Source organism: Mastomys coucha, unplaced genomic scaffold (assembly GCF_008632895.1).
Source record: "Mastomys coucha isolate ucsf_1 unplaced genomic scaffold, UCSF_Mcou_1 pScaffold20, whole genome shotgun sequence".
Classification (NCBI taxonomy): Eukaryota; Metazoa; Chordata; class Mammalia; order Rodentia; family Muridae; genus Mastomys; species Mastomys coucha.
The window spans coordinates 36970572-36983176 of record NW_022196903.1 but is presented as its reverse complement, the minus strand read 5'-3'; the positions used below and the strand labels follow the sequence as shown (position 1 = coordinate 36983176).

The 12605-nt window shown below is 38.1% G+C and overlaps 1 pseudogene; it reads left to right on the top strand.

The window, feature by feature from the left end:
• The first annotated feature begins 6118 nt into the window (after nucleotides 1-6118).
• Nucleotides 6119-6956, top strand: LOC116098075 (annotated as a pseudogene).
• Nucleotides 6957-12605: the final 5649 nt, after the last annotated feature.

The following is a 12605-nucleotide window of genomic DNA, read 5'->3' as shown; positions in this document are numbered from 1 at the left end:
GAGGCAACAGGGGTTTGTTTTTGTTTGTTTTTTTGTTTTTTGGAGAGGAAACTGGGAATGGAGAAATTTGCATGTAAATAAAGAAAATATCTAAAATAATAAAAAAAAGAACAAAATAAAAAAAATTAAAAATTCATGAATTAAAAAAAACAGGGTTTAATAGTGTTTAATAGGATTTAATAGTGATTTAATTGGATTTAATAGGATACTTAATAGTGATTTAATAGGGGTATGCAAATAAATACATTCCTGTGTCTTAGACTTCTTTTGGGATCTTTTCCATGTGTTTCTTTGTTCTGTCCTATTGTGATATGCTTTTTGTTTTGTTTTATTTTATCATTTAATTTATTATTATCTCTTGAAAGTCTGTTTATTTTTTAATGAGACAGAAAGTGAGAAGATTTGAATGGGAGGGGGATTAGAATGGATCTAGGAGGAGGAGGAGAGGGAAGGAAAACTATAATTAAGATATATTATGTGAGGAAAGATATGTTTTCAATAAAAAGAAAAAGAATTAAATAGAAAAAAATAAAGAATAGAAACAAAGTCCAATTTTGGAGCCAGTAGCTAACCCTTACAATAATACAAAGTGTTGTCTTTTCTATTTAACATCTCTGATAGACATAAACTTTATACTACACATTTGGGATTGAGGGACAAAAGTTGATGCTGTTGTAGAGATTTGGGTTTTGTTTATAACACAGGACTGTAATTGTTGCCTTTATTTCTTCAGATAAAGGGATTAGATGAGAACCATACCCAAGCTGTGTATTTACAGCGTGGCCTGAGCCCAGAGTGTTTCTTTCTCTGTTCTAATTATTCCTAGACCTAGGTATGGAAGCTTCTAGCCTTCATGCAGTTGAACCTTTGAAGCTGACTGATTCTGTCCTGCTATTCTTAGCTTTTGCCTGAATTGCTCGCTTGGCTGCATACTAACTTTGGCAAAATACTCTAATCTTCTTGCTAATTATTCTCTAATTATTCTGTCTTCACCTGTGTCTAGCTTGTTCTCTCTGTAACCTGTCTCTGTAAAACTGTCATGGAATAACTGCTATACCCACATCCCTTTTCTCCTATCTCACTGCTCTTAACAAGGACGCCTCTCTTCCTTGTGCTATTTTCATGTGAGTTGGATGAATCCTATCTTTGACTCATTCTGTTAAATCTTTCTGATTTATCACTTTATCTGTTCCTCAACTAGGTGTCACTTTCAAACAAGGCTGCTTCCCTCTACAAACTAGTGAACCTTATGTTCACTATTAGGAATTAAAGGTATGCACTAAGAGAGTTATGTATTCAAGCCAGATCATATTGTAATTCAGGGCATGTCCTCATTCCAACTGATCATAAAGACCTAGAAGGTATTTAGATATGATCCCTTGCCAGAGAAACCAAGTTGCTGGATTAAAATTCCTCTACTCAGAATTAGAATATAATGGAGGGCTTTGTTGTCTGGCTCTGTGTTCTTTCCCCTGAGAGTGATCCCAAGGGCCTTTGGGGGTGTTCATCTTCACAGTGCAATCCATGGTCCTACTTCATCAATTCATGAGAATGACATCAAGGTTAGCAATATTTGCCATGCATTGAGCAGATCTGTTTAAAATATATAACAGTCCATGAATCTCAGAAGTAAATATGTTCTGAATGTGTTATAAAAGAGTGATGCTTACATTAGCATTTCATTGATTTTCATTTGCAGAACCTTACATGACAAGAAACTGGTAAGCACCATAGAAGTAAGCCTGCTGAAGAAGGGGAAGACAGATGATGGAATAGTGACCACATTATGATACATATGCAGGCACAAATGTTTTCATTAGTGTGGTATTGTAGTGTTATTGTAAATTCTATACCATGTGAGCATGAAGGGCAATTATTTATCTTTTTTGAATATAGGTATGTAACTCAATTTGTGTTAATACATTTAACATATTTTAATATTCTATGTAACAGAATATTCAACTTGGCCAGAATTCTCTTTGAGTCATTTCTGCACATAATCTATTCCATGATTGATGGGGTAAAACACAATAGTAGATTATTATTTCATTCCATTTTGTTTTATCTTGTCTTTATGAAGGCAACAGGATTGGTGGTAGCCCTCTACTCAGTTCAGACAATAGTTCCAAATATCCTAATTCACAAAACCTCAAGGAATATGCAGAAAGTAAGATATCAGGATATCAGCCGTTTAGTTTTTGTTACCTTACATTAGGGGGAATGAGGACAACTATATCAGTTTCCTAAGGAAATTGGACATAGTTCTAACGGAGGACCCAACTATACCACTCCTGGGCATATACCCAGAAGATACAACATGTAATAAGAATACATGCTCCACCATGTTCATAGCAGCCTTATTTATAATAGCCAGAAACTGGAAACAACCCAGATGTCCTTCAACAGAGGAATGGATACAGAAATTGTGGTACATCTACACAATGGAGTACTACTCAGCTATTAAAAGCAATGAATTTATGAAATTCTTTGGGAAATGGATGGATCTGGAGAATAGCATCCTGAGTGAGGTAACTCAATCACAAAAGAACACACATGGTATGCACTCTCTGATAAGTGGTTATTAGCCCAGAAGTTCAGAATATGGGAAGAACAACCCACAAATCACAAGAAATTCAAGAAGAAGGAAGACCAAAATGTAGACATTTCATTCCTTCTTAAAAGGAGGAACAAAAAACCCACAGAACGAGTTGCAGAGACTAACTATGGAGCAGAAACTGAAGGAAGGACAAACCAGCCTAATATAGCTATCTCCTGAGAGGCTCTGCTAGTACCTGACTAATACAGATGTAGAGGCTCACAGCCATCCATTGAACTGAATGAAGGAGTTAGAGAAAGGACCAAAGGAGCTGAAGGGTTTGCAGCCCCTTAGGACAAACAACAATATGAACTAACTAGTACCCTCAGAGCTCCCAGGGACTCAACCACCAGCCAAGGACTATACATGGTGGGACCTATTGTTCTGGCAGCATGTGTATAGTAGAGGATTGCAAAGTCGATCATCAATGGAGGAGAAGCCCTTGGCCCTGTGAAGGTTCTGTGCCCCAGTGTAGGGGAATGCCAGGGCCAATAAGTGGGAGAGGGTAGAGTAGTAAGCAGGGGGAGGGGGAGGGAACAAGGGTTTGTTCTTGTTGTTTTTTGGGGTTTTTTTTTGGGAGGGGAAACTGGGAAAGGAGAAATCATATGACATGTAAATAAAGAAAATATCTAATAAAAAGTATATTATATAGATTAAAATAATGCATGAATTTAGCTAACGTGCCTCTCTGTGTCTTCATTTACTTATTTATCAATATAACTTCAGTAGCTTTGGCATGAATTTACTTAATAACCCTGTAGTACTTTTTCTTTTAATCTTTAGAAAAAAATGCTGTTGGCATTTTTCTCTAGGCTTTGCATTGATGTATTTTATGGAACTTGGCTATTTGGAATTAATCATGAAGTACTTAATAAGTGGGAGATAATTTCATATCCATGCTCTTCCATTTTATCTCTAAGAGTGTTTATTTATGATTCAGTAAGTTTATTTATCTATTATAACAAGCAAGTCCCACATAATTTAAAGTTTTTCCTTCCTTAGCATTTTTAGGTAGCAAAGTTGAACATGCATGTTGAGAATCTGGAGATCTGAGGGCATCAGAGAAAGCACAAAGAGGAGCCTCCAGGTCACTAAAAGAGATCTGTAAGTACATCACCTATATAAGAAAGCAAATAGTAGAAGACACATAAATATGACACAGAGGTGAAGCTCTGATGTAGTTTGATTTTATAATTGTATAATTCAAACAATATAGTTAGAAATGTATTGGTGGTTGCATTTTTGTTGCTGTGCTAAAATAGCACAATGAAAAGGAACTTTTGGAACCACTTATTTACACTTACAGTTCCAGAGAGAATAGTCCATCATGGTCATGGTGTAGAGGAATGGCTGCAAGTAGTGGTATGGTGTAAGAACTCAAAAGTGAGAACTTACATCTTCAATCCAAAAAGGAAGCAAATGGGGTGAACTTGGAAGTGGGAAAAGGCTATAACCTTCTAAAGATCTCCATCATCCATGGACTTCCTTCAGTCAGGCTTTACTTGCTAAAAGTTCCAGTAATATCCCCCAAAAGCTCCACCAGATAGGGATTAACTGTTCCAATATTGGACTCTATGGACAATATTTCTCATTCAACTTACTCTGTATGTTTATTATAATTATTTAAGCATAATTATAGTAAGAAAGTTAAATTTCTTTCATTTTGTGGAACGTGGAGATAGAGCAATTAACTTGGAGCACACAGAAATGTAACTGGTAGGGTATCTAACACAGTCACTAAGTTGGGTGTTCATGCTAAGTTATATAACAAAGGCACCTTCTCTGCTTCTCTGCCTCTAAATAGCAGCTAGCTTCTTGTGGTGTTGAGAAATTTTTGTATTGTTGAAGTGAGAGTACAGTCAAGTTCTTAGAAGTGATGTTCAACCTAGGCTTGCAAATAGTTAAGATGGGCCTAACTGGCATTACATCCTTTTTGCATGTCAAATACCAAAATCTCCTGAGTAGTCTTGGGCTTCCCCTATGAGTAAAGTCTTGTTGTGCTCTGTTTTATATGTTTATGATTTACATTTATGTGTATCTATCAGTGGCTCTGCTCATTTGTGAATGTATGTTTGGAGGCTAGAGTTAGACTACAAGTATCTTCCTCTATTGCTTTTCACCTTCCTTTTTGAACAAAGTTGGACAGTGAATCTAGAGCTCCCTCTTTTATCAAGATTGGCTGTCACCAGGCTCCTGGAATCAGACTGTCTTGTCCCTACAAAACTGTGTTGTGGCTACAGGGACATTCAACCACTCTCAGTGCTTTAAATGGATACTGAGGATCAAATCCAAGCCTACAAGCCTGTTCTCTAAGTCAATCAAAAATAAATAAAAAGTAAAGACCTGACAGCTCCTAGATATGGTAGAGCAGTATATTTCAGATGAAGTGGAGAGTATAGCCAGAGCAGTGGCATTGACAATAGGGGGAGAAACTAGAGTGAATAAAACTGTGGGCCCAGCTATGTGGAGAAAGGTAGGAGAAGAGAGGCAAGAGCCAACAGAGTACAGGTTAGATGAAAGAGTCTAGCATCCATTATGGATAGATTATACAGGTAAGGGCAACTAGGAGAAGAGCAGCCTAGACTGTGGACTGGAGAAGTTTAAGGCTAGGAACATGGCATACCAGTTGTATCTTGTAACAGCTATGGATTAAGGTATGCTGGGAGAATCTGGTTCTCAGGTCCATTTTGATATGTCCTTTTGTCCTAGGTTTGAGACCTAATAACAAGCATCTTACTCACTGAGCCGTCTCTCCAGACTTGACTTATTTTTGATATGTAAATGTTTGGCTTATGTGTAGCACAGTTTTGCTTTTGAAAATTTCTCATTTTTTTCAAAACATTCCATAAGCATGTTCATTAGAAGCAGCTTCATCCTGAGCAAAAGACAAACATACTTGTTTTTTATTTTTCAGAGATTCTCATTTATATCTAAAAGTTCTTAAACATTTATTGAGAAGACAATCCTCTCTAAATTTATATATGTATGTGTATGCTTACCTGTGCATGTATGTTTGGGCTATAATAATTTATTAGAGTAAATGGTAGGTGGAAAGGCTTGGCAATCAAAATGGTGCTATTATATAGGGAAGGGCAGTTGTGGGAAAAACAATCTAGCCCCAGGAATGGAGTTTAGGATAGAGAGTGAGGTATGCCAGATATACCTTGTAACAGGTAGGGACTCCAAGATGCTAGAAGATTCTGTTTGACATGTCCTCCTATTTACTAAAGTAAATAATATATACAAAAAAGAAGTGTACATTTTGAACTTTTTAGTAGGATGTTATATCTGAGGAACTAATGGTTCTAACACAAATTTACTAACTAGGTCCATTTATGAGTTTTTGTCTGTCAGCAAGCATTATTTTGATACAGCATCTTCCTTGGATACTTCCATTTCTTGAGTAATAAAGTTATTCTTTGTTCTTTAAACTTTCATGTTTCCTGTTAAGATGTGTGCTGCTGGCTGGGTAATTCATGTATATGTCAGAATAAAAGTATGTGTGAAACAACAGAAGGGGTCATGGCTGCCAAAGTGTCTGACTCCATTGGAAAGTTCTGCTGGCATTAGCCATTGCAGGAGGTGTGGTGAACTCTGCTTTATATAATGTGGATGTTGGACACAGAGCTGTCATCTTTGACTGATTCCATGGAGGACAGGACATTGTGGTAGGAGAAAGGATTCACTTTCTCATCTCTTGGGTACAAAAACTAGTTATCTTTGACTACTGCTCCCGACCACAGATGGAATGGACCAGTCATCACTGGTAGCAAAGACTTGCAGAACATCAACATCACACTGTGCATCCTCTTTTTGACTGGTGGTCAGCTAGCTTCCTCATATCTATACCAGCATTGGCGAGGACTATGATGAGCCGGTGATGCCATCTATCACCACAGAGATCCTCAAGTCGCTGGTGGCTTGATTCGATGCTGTAGAATTGATTACCCAGCAAGAGCTGGTCTCCAAGCAGGTGAGCGATGACCTCAGAGAGCAAGTAACAACATTTGGGCTCATCCTGAATGATGTGTCCCTGACATATCTGACCTTCGGGAAGGAGTTCACAGAGGCAGTAGAAGCCAAACATATGGCTCAGGAGGAAGCAGAGAGAACCAGATTTGTGGTGGAAAAGTCTTTCTACCTCCTTTCCTGTAGGCTGAGCAGCAGCAGAAGGCAGCCATCATCTCTGCTGAGGGTGACTCCAAGATAGATGAGCTGATTGCAAACTAGCTGGCCACAGCAGGGGATGGTCTGATTGAGCTGCTAAAGCTGGAAGCTGCTGAGGACATTGCATACCAGCTCTCTGAATATCACCTACCTGCCAGCAGGGCAGTCCTTACTCCTCCAGCTTCCTCAGTGAGGCCAACCAGGCCACAGTCTCCATCATTCTGAATGAGGTCTTCTTTCTGCCCCACCCCCAAAATCACTGTGAAATTTAATGACTGGATTAGAGTGAAGGAAATAAAAGTAAAATAACTTCAAATAAACCCCAAACAAACAAACAAAAACAACAAAAAAAGATGTGTGCTGCTTTTCTATCTTGGATGTGGAAATCTATCACAGTGGTGATTCCTGTAAGTATACATTTAAGTCTAAAAAAATATAAGGGAATGCGCTGCCATCATTTGTGAACATAGACAATTTATCTTTATGTTTGTGGAATGCATTAGTGCTTTTCCTTTATATTTTAAGATGAATCTCATACTTCCTCAAGACATACCCAATATATCCACTTTGTTCTTCACAAAATAGAAATAAGCCACCTTCCACTCTTACTTTTTAAAAGTAGAGCTGTATCTCCTCAGCTACTATAGATGAACTGTTTCTATCTTTTAATTTTATTTATTTTTTTATTAGTTGTTTTCTTTATTTACAATATCTCCTTTCCCAGATTACCCTCCAATAAATAAATAAATAAATAAATAAATGAAAATAAAATAAAATAAAAACAGAAACTAAAACAAACCCTGTTCCCTCCCCTCTGCCTGCTCACCACCCCACCCATCCTACTTCCTGGCCCTGGCATTCCCTTACAGTGGGACATAGAACCTTCACAGGGCCAAGGGCCTCTCCTCCCATTGATGACCGACTTGGCCATCCTCTGCTTTACATATGCTGCTGGAGCCATGAGTCCCACCATGTGTACTCTTTGGTTGGAGTTTTAGTCCCTGGGAGCTCTGAGGGTACTAGTTACTTCCTATTGTTGTTTGTCCTAAGGGCGGCAAATCCTTCAGCTCCTTGGGTTCTTTCTCTAGCTCCTTCAATGGGGACTCTGTACTCAGTCCAATGAATGGCTGTAAGCTTCTACTTCTGTAATACAGAAGTTGGGTACTGTCAGAGCCTCTCAGGAGACAGCTATACCAGGCCCTGTCATCCAGCACTTTATGGCATCCACAATAGTGTCTAGATTTGAAGACTGAATATGGGAAGGATTCCCAGGTGGAGCAGTCTCTGAATTGTCCTTTCTTCAGACTCTGCTCCATAGTTAGTCTCTATAACTCCTTCCATGGGTATTTTGTTCCCGCTTTTAAGAAGGAATGAAGTATCCACACTTTGATCATCCTTCTTCTTGAGTTTCTTATGGTTTGTGGTTTGTACTTTGTATATTCCTATCTTCTAGACTAATATTCATTTATCAGAGAATGCATACCATGTGTGTTCTTTTGGGACTGGGTTAACTCACTCAGGATGATATTCTCCAGGTCTATCCATTTCCCCAAGAATTTCATAAATTCATTTTTTTTAATAGCTGAATAGTACTCCATTGTGCAGATGTACCACACTTTCTATATCCATTCCTCTTTTGAGGGACATCTGGATTGTTTCCAGTTTATGGCTATTATAAGTAAGGCTGCTATGAACATAGTGGAGCATGTGTCCTTATTACATGTTGGAGCATCTTCTGGGTATATGCCCAGGAGTGGTATATCTGGGTTCTCTGGTAGTACTATGTCCAATTTCCAGAGGAACCGCCAAAATGTTTTCCAGAGTGGTTGTACCAGCTTGCAATTCCTCCAGCAATGAAGGAGTGTTCCTCTTTCTCCACAACTTTGCCAGCATCTGCTGTCACCTGAGTTTTTTATCCTAGCCATTCTGACTGGTGTGAGTTACAATCTCAGGGTTGTTTTGATTTGCATTTCCCTGATGACTAAGGATGTTGAACATTTCTTTAGGTGCTCCTCAGCCATTCAGTGTTCATCAATTGAGAATTCTTTGTTTAGCTCTGTACCCCATTTTTTAATAGGGTTATTTGTTTCTCTGGAGTCTAACTTCTTGAGTTCTTTGTATATATTGGATATTAGCCCTCTATCAGATATAGGACTGGTGAAGATCTTTTCCCAACTTGTTGCTTGCTGTTTTGTCCTATTGACAGTGTCTTTTGCCTTACAGAAGCTTTGCAATTTTATGAGGTCCCATTTGTGAATTCTTGATCTTAGAGCGTAAGCTATTGGTGTTCTGTTCAGGAAGTTTTGCCCTGTGCCTATGTGCTCTAGGCTCTTCCCAACTTACTTTTCTATTAGTTTGAGTGTATCTGGTTTTATGTGCAGGTCCTTGATCCACTTGGACTTGAGCTTTCTACAAGGAGATAAGAATGGATCAATTTGCATTCTTCTACATGCTAAATACCAGTTGAGCCAGCACCATTTGTTAAAAATGCTGTCTTTTTTCCACTGGATGGTTTTAGCACCTTTGTCAAAGATGAAGTGACCATAGGTGTGTGGGTTCATTTCTGGGTCTTCAATTCTATTTCATTGATCCACTTGCCTGTCACTGTACTAATACCATGCTGTTTTGTTGTTGTTGTTGTTGTTGTTTTTTTAATCACAATTGCTCTGTAGTACAGCTTAAGGTCTGGGATGGTGATTCCACCAGAGGTTCCTTTATTGTTGAGAATAGTTTTGGCTATCCTGGGTTTTTTGTTATTCCAGATGAATTTGCAAATTGCTCTTTCTAAGTCTGTGAAGAATTGAGTTGGAATTTTGATGGGGATTGCAATGAATTTGTAGATTGCTTTTGGCAAGATGGCCATTTTTACTATATTAATCTTGCCAATCCACAAGCATGGGAGATCTTTCCATCTTTTGAGATCTTCTTCAATTTCCTTCTTCAGAGACTTGAAGTTTTTGTCAAACAGATCTTTTAGTTGCTTAGTTAGAGTGACACCAAGGAATTTTATATTATTTGTAACTATTGTGAAGGGTGTTCTTTCCCTAATTTCTTTCTCCACCTTTTTATCCTTTGTGTAGAGGAAGGCCACTGATTTGCTTGAGTTAATTTTATATCCAGCTCCTTTGCTGAAGTTGTTTATCAGGTTTAGTAGTTCTCTGGTGGAGTTTTTGGGGTCACTTAAGTATACTATCGTGTCATAAGCAAATAGTGATAATTTGACTTCTTCCTTTCCAATTCATATCCCTTTGATCTCCTCTTGTTGTCTAATTGCTCTGGCTAGGACTTCAGTACAATATTGAATAGGTAGGGAGAGAGTGGGCATCCTTGTCTAGTCTTTGATTTTAGTGGGATTGCTTCAAATTTCTCTCCATTTAGTTTGATGTTGGCTACTGGTTTTCTGTATATTGCTTTTACTATGTTTAAGTATGGGCCTTGAATTCCTGATCTTTCCAAGACTTTTATCATGAAGGGATGTTAGATTTTGTCAAATGCTTTCTCAGCATCTAATGGGATGATCATATGGTTTTTTTCTTTGAGTTTGTTTATATAGTGAATTACGTTGATGGATTTCCAAATATTGAACCATTCTGCATCCCTGGGATGAAGTCTACTTGATCATGATGGATGATCTTTTTGATGTGTTCTTGGATTCGGTTTGCAAGAATTTTATTGAATATTTTTGCATCGATATTCATAAGGGAAATTCATCTGAAGTTTTCTTTCTTTGTTAGGTCTTTGTGTGGTTTAGGTATAAGAGTGATTGTGGCTTCATAGAACGAATTGTGTAGAGTATCTGCTGTTTCTATTTTGTGGAATAGTTTGAGGAGTATTGGTATTAGGTCTTCTTTGAAGGTCTGATAAAACTCTTTACTAAACCCATCTGGTCCATGGCTTTTTTTGGTTGGGAGACTATTAATGACTGTTTCTATTTCATGACCAGATATGGGACTGTTTACGTCATTGATCTGATCTTGATTTAACTTTGGTACCTGGTATCTATCCATTTCATCCAGGAAACTGGTTTTCCATTTTTGAGTATAGGCTTTTGTAGTAGGCTCTCATGATTTTTTTTTTTTATTTCCTCAGTGTCTGTTGTTATGTCTCCCTTTTCATTTCTGATCTTGTTAATTAGGATAATGTCTCTTTGCCCTCTAGTTTGTCTGGGTAAGGATTTATCTATTTTGTTGATTTTCTCAAAAGAACCAGCTCCTGGTTTGGTTGACTCTTTGTATAGTTCTTTTTGTTTCTATTTAGTTGATTTCAGCTCTGAGTTTGATTATTTCCTGCTTTCGACTTCTCTTGGGTGAATTTGCTTCTTTTTGTTCTAGAGCTTTCAGATGTACTGTCAAATTGCTGGTATCCCAGTGGGCTTTTATTATTCTCTCCCAGCTATTTGAAACCTCTCGCTCACATACATCCCTTTACATACCCCCACAATCATTCATCGAGCTAACACCTAAGACCCAGTAGGTAAAGCATGACTCTTAAGGCTTAATTATCCAATCAGGTTTATATAATAATAATATCACAATTACAAGATGCCAATACAATGATTTCAGAACCAAACAATAAAGACAATATTCTAACTAAATTAATCTATTTTGTAAAAACCTTTGCTTGGTTGTATAACCACTCGGGGTCTGATTCTTCATCATCCTCTGACTCCATGATGAAAAATCCTTCTCTTCCTGCTCTCTCTTACCTCTCTCCTCTTCCAACTCTAGCTCTTCCTCTCTATTTCTGTCCAATCACAGGCCTGTCCCTACCCTAATGTGATTGGACAGAGAAAATGCTGCAATATCTACTAATCTAGGTGATAAGCTGGGAAGGACCCTGCTCCCATGAAGCATATCCTCCCTTGTCCTTTTTTCTTCCTTTCCCCCTCACTCAAGCTATACAATCTAGTCCTGCTATTTTAATAACTAAGCTGTCCTCTGAAAGAGTTTCCTAGAGCTGTTCATATCTGCAACATATTCAGTCCTCTCACAGCCCATGGAATAATCCTAACTTTGCAATTAAAAAGAATTCTGGGGGTGGGAGCTATTATAAGACTTATATGCCATCAAAAAGACCATATGCATCTAGAGATTCTGGCCAAAAGGCCTTCCCTTTGTCTCAGCAATTCCAGCCAATACTTCACAATTGTCTATCAATATTAAAGATCGTTTTTTCTCTATCCTCCTATTCCCCAAACAGTGTTAGCATTTCACCTTTGAATGATGAACTCTGGGCCAGTCTCTAAATAGGAATAGAGAGTTCTACCCCAATGGATGGTCAATGGCCCCACTGTATGCCAGGAAGTGATTGCTGTCACCTTGAAACCATATTTTAAAAGGAGAATACACATTTATCATTACATGAATGATATCTTGGCCTGGTGAAATAACAAATCTTTACCTCATGATCTCAAATTTACTGGTCCCACTCTCACAAGAATAGGAATCAAAACAGTCCCAAATAACGTACAATTTCCCCCACACCAGTCACCTTGTTTGGACCAAAATTTCCTTAACCTCAGACATCCTCATAAGCCTGGTATAACATTACCACAGATGCTTGATTTTAATAAACTCCAGAGTTTATTGGGAAACCTCTATTAGTTCTGGCCATGTCTGCCAATCTCTATAAAACTCTACAGTCTTTTATTTTTTTAACCTCCTAAAAGGAAATAAAATTCCCTCTTGCCCCAGAACACTCACATCCAAGACCAAATAAGACCATTGCAAGATTAATAAGTCACTCCAGGGTATGTTCCTGGTCCAATATGCACCAGACAAACCTTACCAGCTCCTCATATTCAACCCTTCCCCTACCCTCATATGGACCCTATATAAACCAC